At 46.8% G+C, this 10,327-nt stretch overlaps 1 protein-coding gene across 1 annotated transcript in view; it reads right to left on the bottom strand.

Moving 5' to 3' along the window:
- Positions 1-3,018: 3,018 nt before the first annotated feature.
- LOC138452954 (zinc finger protein 91-like) overlaps positions 3,019-10,327 on the bottom strand; it is a 61,470-nt gene continuing 54,161 nt past the window's right edge. The window contains exon 3 of the transcript XR_011260334.1: positions 3,019-3,195. The gene's annotated coding sequence lies outside the window, so the exon portion shown is untranslated. The remainder of the gene's footprint in view (positions 3,196-10,327) is intronic.

Raw genomic sequence — 10,327 nt, 5'->3', positions numbered from 1 at the left:
CAGGGGAAGGGAGTCATTCCCCTGGGAACTGTGTGCTACTATTTTGGAACTTTGTTTGCTTTTGGATACTTTCACGTTGAAAGAAACTTCATTTTTGAACACTTTGGCCCTACACACTTTAGACAGTTTTGCAAGGGATAGGATAGGTTTTGGACACAGGACATATTTTGGTTGGGGAAATCCTGGCATTGACTGCTTCACTAGCCTGTTTTGTTGAGGCAGGGAAATCCTCATAGTTTACGGATAGGATAGGCCTTTCTCCCCCGACCTTGTCTTTTTCTTTTAATAAAAGATTTTAGCTAAAACATGACATCTTTGTGTCCGTCTCATTCCTGAATACTCCAACGTCAAAGCCAGGTTCTTGTTTTGGAATTTCAATACAAACGACCAGTACTCCGCAACATACATCCCGCTTTCATTTGATGAAAGATTACCTTGGTACTTGCCCACTTGAGCAAGGCCTAGCATCCCGAGTTCATAGCTTCCTTCAGGGCATTCCCTAAGTTTGGTGAGATGCAGCCTAAAAAGCTCTGAGCGCACATACCCAAGCCAGGGAAGTGAACCAAATCCATTCAGACTCAGGCTTTTTAGTGCAGCTTGGTATATAGCAGCGTTTGCATTAGAGCAAATTCGCACCCAATAAAACAATGGCTTGATCCCAACAACAGCGATTGGGTAAAGATTACACTCCAAACGAAGGCTAGCTAGGGGTCTCCGGAGGGTTGCATAAGCAGTGCACTAATGGAGTTGTTCTCCGAAACACTAAGTGAGGAATCCTTTGCATGACCCCATAGCTTTGCTACATAAGCAGCTGAAGATCGGGCCTAGGACCGATACAGATGTAGAGCTGGTGTTATTGCTCTCCTACCATGAGTAGCCAAGAACTTCCCCATTCCACCACTGTATTTGTCCAAGGTCACGGTGGCTTTCAAGAGATGAGACCACAGACAATTCTCTGAGGATCTTATGCCCAAGTAATCATATGTGGACACTTGTTCCAAAATGGTACCATTACCTTCAATGTTTAGTTTGGTCCGCTTGGATACCCTATGCCTGAAGACCATTGACTTGGTCTTTTCAACATTAAGCACAAGGCTCAATTCCTTACATTTTTTGTTAAAGATAGCCAGGTTATGTCGTAAACCCACTGGGGTAGTAGACAGGATTACAGCGTTGTCTGTGAAAAATACGAGAAGCCGGTCAGAGCCCAATTTGGGCGGATCAAGGCATTGGTCCAGTAACTCTTCAACCAGCTCATTGATGTATATAAAGAAGAGAAGGGGGGCCAACACACAACTCTGGCGGACCCTGCTGTCTACCTCAATAGGTTACGTTAGTTCCCCTTCCAATCCTCACCCGACTGTAGCCTTATCGTCAGTGTTGAGTTTTAATATTGACAAGTGTATTCCCAGGAATAGCTTGCTTTAACAGTACTTGTCAAAGATACTTACTAGGAATACAGTCAAAGGCCATCCAAAGGTCAACAAAGATATCATAAATATTGACCTGGCTTAGAGAGACCTACTTATCCAGTATCAGGTCTAATCTAAAGCTCTGATCAACGGTGCTTAATCCCCACTGGAAACCAGACTGTAGATGGCTGATAACCTTGCACGCATTTGCCCACATTTGCAAACGACCGAGTAACACCTTGGCATAGGTTCTACTAGCTGCATCCAACAGAGAAATAAGGTCTATAGTTCCTTGGGATACTTCTGACCCCCTTCTTATGAATGGGTAGAATCTTCGAATCACACCAAGACTGTGGAACCTTAACTATAACAACAGCCGAGTTAAACACACAAGAAAACAGACGCCCAAATGGACTTCTCATCTTTGTAGAGGTCAATGGTGATTTTATCAGGGCCTGTGGCCTTCCCGGTTCCTAATGCAGTAAGGGCTTCCTCTACTTCCTTCACTGATATTGTAACAGATTCCACCCCCATGGGTGGATAGCTACAACAAAGGTCTACTACCTTGGGCCCCTCCTGGGGATCCCCATATAAATCGACAAAGTGACGGTGCCATATGTCCAGTAGAATTTGACATTTCGGAGTCTCCAGCTTGTTCAGCTCCTTCCTTCAACCAGCGTCCAAAAGGAAGTGGAACCTCCCAGTCTACATGCAGACAGCAAGTCATCCCAACTATAATTAGCGTAAACATCCTTCCTTCGAATGGCGTCTTTATACAAGGACCTCAGAACTCTCACTGCTGTTTATCGATACACGGTCCATGTATCAGGTGTAATGATAGTCTATCTTTGGCTTCTTTACATTCCTCATCAAACAACCCCTTTTTCTTCATGGCAGTCTGTTGAACCCTTCTTGCCGGTTTGATGAAGAAGGAAAGGAGGCTATGTACCAACAAGTTGTAGTTAGTCAAAATGCTCACGTCATCAATATTTTCTTGGCAAATCACTGCTATATTTGGTTCAATAGTTCTATAGATGCTATGTTTAAAAGAGGAAAGATCAATAGAGGGCCACATTGCCTAGCATGGCCTGTTAGAGCGACTGTGTTGGCGCGAGATACACTTGTAACATTAGCCTCACACGGATAACACTGAGGATCAGGTAGTGGTCACTGTCACAGCGCTTTAAAACCTCAAGACCGGCTACATTTTCCCCATCGTTAGCACTGATGAAGGCATAGCCAATCCTAGAATGCCCATTATGCCGAGCATAAGTAAACTCAGATGGTTGGTCTGGTTTAATCCTGCCATTACAAGCTCTTAGGCCAGCATCATTAAGGATGCGTGCTGCCTCTATTGCAAATTGGTGGATAATAGATGGACGAACAAACTCTAAAGCTGGTATACACCAAACTCTGTCCTGATCGTCCCACAAGGGCTCAAACTGGAGGTTCATATCACCCATTGGCAGCACAAGCGGGGGTTCCATAACCTGATGTTCGTCGTTCCGGATAATGTCAAACATCCTATGTAAGCTCACCAAAGGTGCTACACCATATGGCTGGTTGTAGATGTTAAACAGGACTATAGGCCTACCTTCCGTGGTTTTAGCTTCTAGACATTGCATATCACAGGAGCCTGTTGGGCAGCTTTTGAAGGATACATTTAGATGAGGACCAATCCAAGTCAGCAGCCCACCCTTAGGTCTCCCCCTGGGGCCATTTGGAGCAGGAATCATGTGGGAACAAAAACCCTGGATATCCTCAACCTCCAGGTGCAGGTTTCCTGTAAGAAAGAAACATCAAAATCATGTAGAAATGAATACAGGTAGGATCGGCCATATGTCTCTGAATGGCAGCTATGTTCCATGATAAAATATTGCATCCAGGCAAACTTTGCTGAAGAAGAAACAAAAGGCAATGATAAATTAGCTGGAAAGAGGACAGGGGCTAAACAGGGAACAGCCAGCAGTGATGGTCAGTCAACACCCGCCATTCAATCCTCTCCCTCCTTTCCCCGGCCGAGAATAACAGGACGGCTGAAACAACTTCAACCCAGCATGCCTGCGAGAGACCGAGGATTGGATCAAATGATTGCGTAGTGATCTTCGAACCCACAGGAGGACAAGTAGGAAGTTCTATTGACAAAAGGCCCTCCACCAACAATCTGTTAACCAGAGTCAGCCGGATAAAATCATCCTGGCCAGATGTCATACTGCCCCTTACACATTCAAATAGGTCAGCTCTAATAACAGATCTACAGCCCCTGACGTGGTGCAACTAATGTATATTTTGTTGACAAGGGCTTCTTGGTTTTCATATTGCTCTTCTGACAGCCTAGGCACATTGTACATATACTTGCAAACAAAGTCCTTCTGGGCCAACCGACCTTGATGGCATAGGGGGTATAGTACTTGCCTCGAACGAACAGCCAAGGAGGTACCATTATTAAAATACCCTTTGGGCGGATTCAACCGAGAATAGTTATCTACAGTCTCAGATATTGACCTCAAATCACAGTGAGTCTCCCTGAACACAGAGTCAGATGTTTAGCTTGCTGGTTTTATCTTACATGATCCTTGCTTCTCCACCTTCTGGTTTCCTATAGCTATATTTCTCTTCAAAATGTCTGAAAAGCTCAGCGGGGTGGATTGACTCCAGCCCACGCTAGACGGTGGCAATAAGAGGTTAGCACTGTTCAACTCACTCAGAGGGGCTTGGGATTGAAGTTCAGAGCATCATGTTTAGGCCGGTAGCAGAGGCGACACAGATTGGCTACTTCCTCTGCCATACAGGATACAGCTTCATTCAATTTGCCTAATTCCTCTAGAACTTTAAAAATATAATTCCCACCACAATCACAACAGGGAACAGCTTGTGTACAGTCTCCAAGGGCCCTGGTGGGTGGATCAGCTGTTAGAGTGGCAGCCCCGGCCTTCTTGCCCTGGCCCTTCCCTATACTCCCCCGAGCGTTGCGTTCATCGCCATCTCTACAGGTTCCTTGCTTGGCAATTCTTCTATTGGCCCAAATCTGTTACATAAGAGGACATCCGGTGCAATGACGACCTGCTCGCCTGAAAGCTCCGAGTCATGGGAAATGGGTGAGCAGCATCCTGGTTCATTCAAAGGAGCCTGGTTCATGCCTGGGCACAGACTCACACCTAAGGTTGCGCCCACCTCCTTCTCAAGCTCAGCTATATTATACCCCCCACTACTGGACTGGCAGAATACTATACCCTGCATGTGGATGACATGTGCCCGCCCCTCTGCCTGGGCACGCCTCTGGGTTGGATACCGGGAACACACAGTTCTCTCCCCCACTTGGTCACCTTTTTTACCCACCACAAAGGCCTTGAGGACATCTGGTATGGGTTTGCCTTTATTTCTGCAAATACCAACCGGCATCACTTTAGACCCAACGGCTCCATCTTCCAACATGATGAGTACGTCTATTGAGTCAGAGGAACGCGAGTTCACTGCACAATTGGGTTTACCCCCCGCAAATTTACAATCTCTAGGGGCTCCTGCGCCATCTTGGCATGTACTGGGCCAGCAGAGTCAATACATCAATGTCTTCCAATAAATCTTGGATTTCAGTAATTAACACATTGACATCCTTAATAGGCTTTAACAGCTTAGAAAGCTTCCTTCTACCTTCTTCAGCTTTTCTTTTCACCATCTTGAGGAAAGAAGGATCAAAAAAAGAATCTGAATGCTTAGGCTTAGCTCCAGTAACTATAAATCACTGTGCTTCCGGTTATAATGCACTGCCCACTTACAAGAGCAGGTTTACGAATGGGAGCGCTTTAGCCCAACGACAGCCCCGCGCTGGTTCAGGTACTAAGAAAAGGCGTCACCACCTCAGGGTGCTGAACACCTACGATGACAAACACTGCACCCTTGCCCCATGGGCTTCACCCTGGCGTGCCAGTGCAGCGGCAGTAGAAAACCATGGGGCGTAGTCTGGGATCAGCTCCCAGCTGAGTGCTTCCTCCTTCTCATACGGTTGCAAATACTGTGCCCTTGCACCACGGGCTTCCATCCAGTGCAGGGCTCTGCCACCTGCGGCCTTCCAGGGGTTTTAGTCTAGGACTCCCATAATCCCTCACCATTGACTATGCTGGCTAGGGCTGATGGTAGTTGTAGTCCAGAACATTTGGAGAGCCGAAGGTTGCAGACCCCTGATTCAATGTATGCCTGTCACACCTACCGATGTACAGACTCTGGCTACCTGAAGCAAGATTCATGCTCAAATACCCAGATTAAAATATAAAAATAGAGCAGACATCACAACACAGCAACACAGAGCACAAGCATCGCCTGCTGCTGAAGAGTTATCAAATGTTCTATTTTAAATGGAGTTACAAATTACAGTTCAAGAAAAACATTGTCATGTCTACAGAAGTATTAAATGTACATCTATGCAAGAAACAGTGATAACGAGTGAAACAGGTACTGAATGGGTACATCTTGTGCCTACAAAAAGTCAGATGCTTGGATTGGGCAGTACTTTGATAGGTCATCGGTTTTATTTTCCAAAAGATGCAACAAATTTGAATACATAAGGAACGTGGACATCAGTCTGGGTCATATATTCTTTTGGCACCCTAACATTATACAGGAACTTGTTTATTTCACAAAGGCAGATAATTATGAATGTATTCATCATTGATTTATAAAATGCCATCAGTGAAACGCAGCCCCTTCTTGGCGTCACATGTGGGGAGGGGGTGGGGGCTTCGGTCATTCACAGCCTTAGTACACGGAGGTCAGATAAGTGTCGAGGGGGAGGTGCACATGGAAATAGCAAGGAGGGTACATGCAGGAACCCACACATTTCAATGAAAGGAGACACAGAAATGCAAGACAAAAGAGCCACAGCAAAACAGCAGAGTAAACCATTAACAGAAGAGAATGGAGGAAGGCACAGCATCATCAATACTGTCAGAAGGCCACAAGAGCTAAACAGCACAGTAAACCATTAACAGAAGAGGATGGAGGGAGGTACAGCATCATCAATACTGTCAGGAGGCCACAAGGGCTAAACAGCAGAGTACACCATTAACAGAAGAGCATGGAGGGAAGTACAGCATCATCAATACTGTCAGGAGGCCCACAAGGGCTAAACAGCACAGTAAACCATTAACAGAAGAGAATGGAGGGAGGTGCAACATTATCAATACTCTCAGGAGGCCCACAAGGGCTAAACAGCAGAGTAAACCATTAACAGAAGAGCATGGAGGGAGGTACAGCATCATCAATACTCTCAGGAGGCCCACAAGGGCTAAACAGCACAGTAAACCATTAACAGAAGAGGATGGAGGGAGGTACAGCATCATCAATACTGTCAGGAGGCCCACAAGGGCTAAACAGCACAGTAAACCATTAACAGAAGAGAATAGAGGGAGGTACAGCGTCATAAATACTCTCAGGAAGCCACAAGGGCTAAACAGCACAGTAAGCCATTAACAGAAGAGAATGGAGGGAGGTACAGCGTCATAAATACTCTCAGGAAGCCACAAGGGCTAAACAGCAGAGTAAACCATTAACAGAAGAGAATGGAGGGAGGCCACAAGGGATACAAAAAAAGACAGGACTCGTGAATTCTAGAACCCAGGATTCACTTACACGCAAGTCAAATCGGCTGAACAGGATGTGATGCGGTCTCACTTCTCAGATGCATGGTTGGTTTTTCCAAGAGTTCCTGTACCCTTGACAGTCGTGTGGTTGTTCATGAAACCTATTACCAGCCTAAATTCCACACGATTTACCAAACAATTCCTGTTGGTACCACATCCAACTAAACATAGGTGTAGTTCCTGTCAGGTTGAGGTTGTCAGACGTAGGCACCTCCCCTTCCTAACACCCCATGCATACCCAGGGCCAGACAACATCCTTCAACAAAGTTTGTAGCTTCTTCCCCTTTGTAATCCTGACAATTCCTCCTCTGGACTCCTTGCCCGAATCTTGTACCGTCTCCTGAGCCTGCCTTAGGGCATCCTGGCCTGCTCCTGTCTTTCTGCTAAGTCTTGTTAGGGGGACACTGCCTCTTCTCAAGCCCGATCTCAGTGCATGTTATGGACTCCTCCTTACTACATCCACCTGTCCCATCTCTCCTTGTCCCCAATACCTCCCGAACGTTACTTGTATTGTTCTTCAACTGCATGACTCAAGCTTCTCCAAAAACCAACGCTGTCTGAATGAGGTCTTTCAGTTTTAAAGTTCTCTTCCTTTTTCCCTGGGATGGGCTTTTGGTTATGGTATTGAACTGTGTTCTGTAATTGCGGCAGGGTTGGGATTTGTTGTTGCTCCTAGTGCACCTGGAATCACTCTGGCCTTAGGGGGATGGCCCAGGCTTGCATCTGATCTGTCCGCCATATTGGATGCCACTTCTCCCTCCCTGCTACTCTCTAGTCTTGCCTTACAGGACCTATATGCTCCGTTTTTTCGCAGCATGTGACCGGAATATTTGAAAAACTCTTGGTAAGGTTTTAAAATACCCTAAAAGTGTAGTTGAAAATGGGCCTCATTACAAGTTTGGCAGGCCGGGGAAAAAAGTGGCGGTAATTCAGATTTTTGGGGTGGCAACGGAATTACTGCTGTTTTTCACAAACAGTCGAATCATATATTTGGAGGTAAAGTGGAGGAGTTACTGTCATGCCGCCGTCTTTTGGTGGTCGCTGGCGGCTATGGAAGGCTTGGCGTTGGTGGCGCCATTAGATTGTTCCGTGTTTTTCCTTTCACTTCCTGGTTTGACGGTCTAGCCTTTTTCTCTTGTTTCTGTATATAGCCACGCCCTCCCCTGGGCTCTGTGCGTTGCAACTTTGTTTCCTTTGCCTTGTTGCCGTGCTACTTTGTTTCCGTGCTTTTTTCCTGTTGCCATTTTCCGCGGTGTCTATCGCGGAATCCTTTCTCTCAGCTTCTCTTCCTCCCTTCCTTTTCCCTGCCTTCCCGTCCTTACGGTCCTCTTACCGTACGGGGTTTCTCCTCTCCTTCTTTTCACCTGGATCACATTCCTGGTTCCTGGCGGTGCTTCCATTCCAGTCCCTCGCACTGCTCCTTGTTCAGCACCAGCATCTCCGGACTCTCCAGTTTACTGCTACACCGAGAAACTTACCTTAATTTCTCCTGCTCCGTTTTTTTCCTGAATTCCCGGGCTTACCAGTCATCACTTCCTGCACAGCATCAGTACCAGCTACATCCGTAGAGAGGTTTTTTTTAAGCGGCTGCTTTTTTCCTCTCATCTTGGTTTCTGCGGGACGGGGGCCGGCTGCTTCCCTGTCTATCAGGGGATCAGGGTGGCTTCTTCCCGCGGACGGCCGTACCTCTTCACAAACAAGAAGAAGCCCAAGAATAAGACCTCCAGACGAGAATCCGTTCCGGAAGAGACAGGTGAGGAGAAAGGGGAGGTGGACGTTGATTTATCAGATTTGGAGGATAATCCGCTGGTTCCCAGCATTCGTGACAGTTTGCAACGCCAGAAAGAGATTACAATGTCTACTCCGGAACAGGTCCAAGAGCTGCTTACAGCAATGCAGAATGTGACATTAGAATTACAGGCTGTGAAGGCCGAAAACGCTGCTCTGAGACAGCGAGTCGACCACTTCGAACAGTCCCGGAGTGATCTGCCTCCCATGCCTTTAGCCTGCGGTAAATATGATGGTTCACCTACTAGATTTAAAGAATTCATGGAGGCTTGCATAATCTATTTCACCTTCAGACCTCAGACATATGCCTCAGATGCAGCCCGCATAGGTTTTCTGATTTCTAACCTTACGGGTAACGCTCTTTCCTGGGCTACTCCGCTTGTGACCAGTGCCAGCCCGTTACTACACGATTACGCCGGGTTCACCGCCCAGTTCAAATTGGCCTTCGAAAGGCAAGAGACTGCGGTAGTCGCCAGTGAACAGTTACTGGATATTCGACAAGGAAGTTCAGATCTTCTGTCCTACATCTCCCGCTTTAAACGGGTGGCTGCAGACGCAGGCTGGCAAGAGAATGCTCAGTACACCATTTTTCGTCGAGGATTGAGGGAAGACCTTAAAGATGAATTGGCAAGGGTAACCAGACCAGCGACTTTAACCGACTTGTGGTCTACAGTGGTACAGCTGGATTTCCGCCTTTCAGAATGGCGGTCTGAACGTCGAAAACAGCGTGGATTCCCTGCTACGCCTGATCCTGGGATTACCTCTCCTTCTCCTACCTGTATGTCGAAAGAGGAGCCAATGCAAATTGGGACTACTCGAGGGCCACTCACCTCGGAAGAAAGAAGAAGACGCAGGGAGAACAACCTGTGTATGTATTGTGGATCCAACCAGCATATTCTTAGAGACTGTCCTAATGTTCCACCAAGACGTTCGGGAAACGCCATTCCTCGGAGCTAGTAGGGACAAGTTACTGAGGGGGATTTCCTGGTCCCTTTGTTTCTTTATCCGTGACACCCATGCTTACCACAGAAGACAACCGTCTCATGGTAGTTGGAGTAGAGCTATGCATCTCTCAGCAGTCCTATGAGGTTCTGGCGCTACTGGACTGCGGCGCTGCTGGTTGCTTTATGGATTTGGTTTGGGCGGAAAAGGTCGGTATTCGCCGTTTGCAGAAAGACGAGGACCAAAAGGTGGAAGGTGTAGATGGTAGACCACTCAGCTCGGGTCTTATCACCCATACCACACCTCCTATGCAGATGAAGATCCTACATCACAACGAAACCATTCAATTCGACCTTATCCGAGCAGCACATTTTCCAGTGATCCTGGGAGTCTCTTGGCTTCGGAAGCATAACCCGATCATTGATTGGACAAAGAATCAACTGTCATTTACTTCAACATTTTGTCGTCAGTCATGTACTTCGCAGACCCTGCATACTTCTGTCAACATTTTTCCAGATTTAACCTCCTGTTCAGATGTGTTGAAGGTAA

Source organism: Ambystoma mexicanum, chromosome 4p (assembly GCF_040938575.1).
Source record: "Ambystoma mexicanum isolate Mex_15411 chromosome 4p, UKY_AmexF1_1, whole genome shotgun sequence".
NCBI classification, from domain to species: domain Eukaryota; kingdom Metazoa; phylum Chordata; class Amphibia; order Caudata; family Ambystomatidae; genus Ambystoma; species Ambystoma mexicanum.
This window is presented reverse-complemented; position numbering and strand designations above follow the sequence as displayed.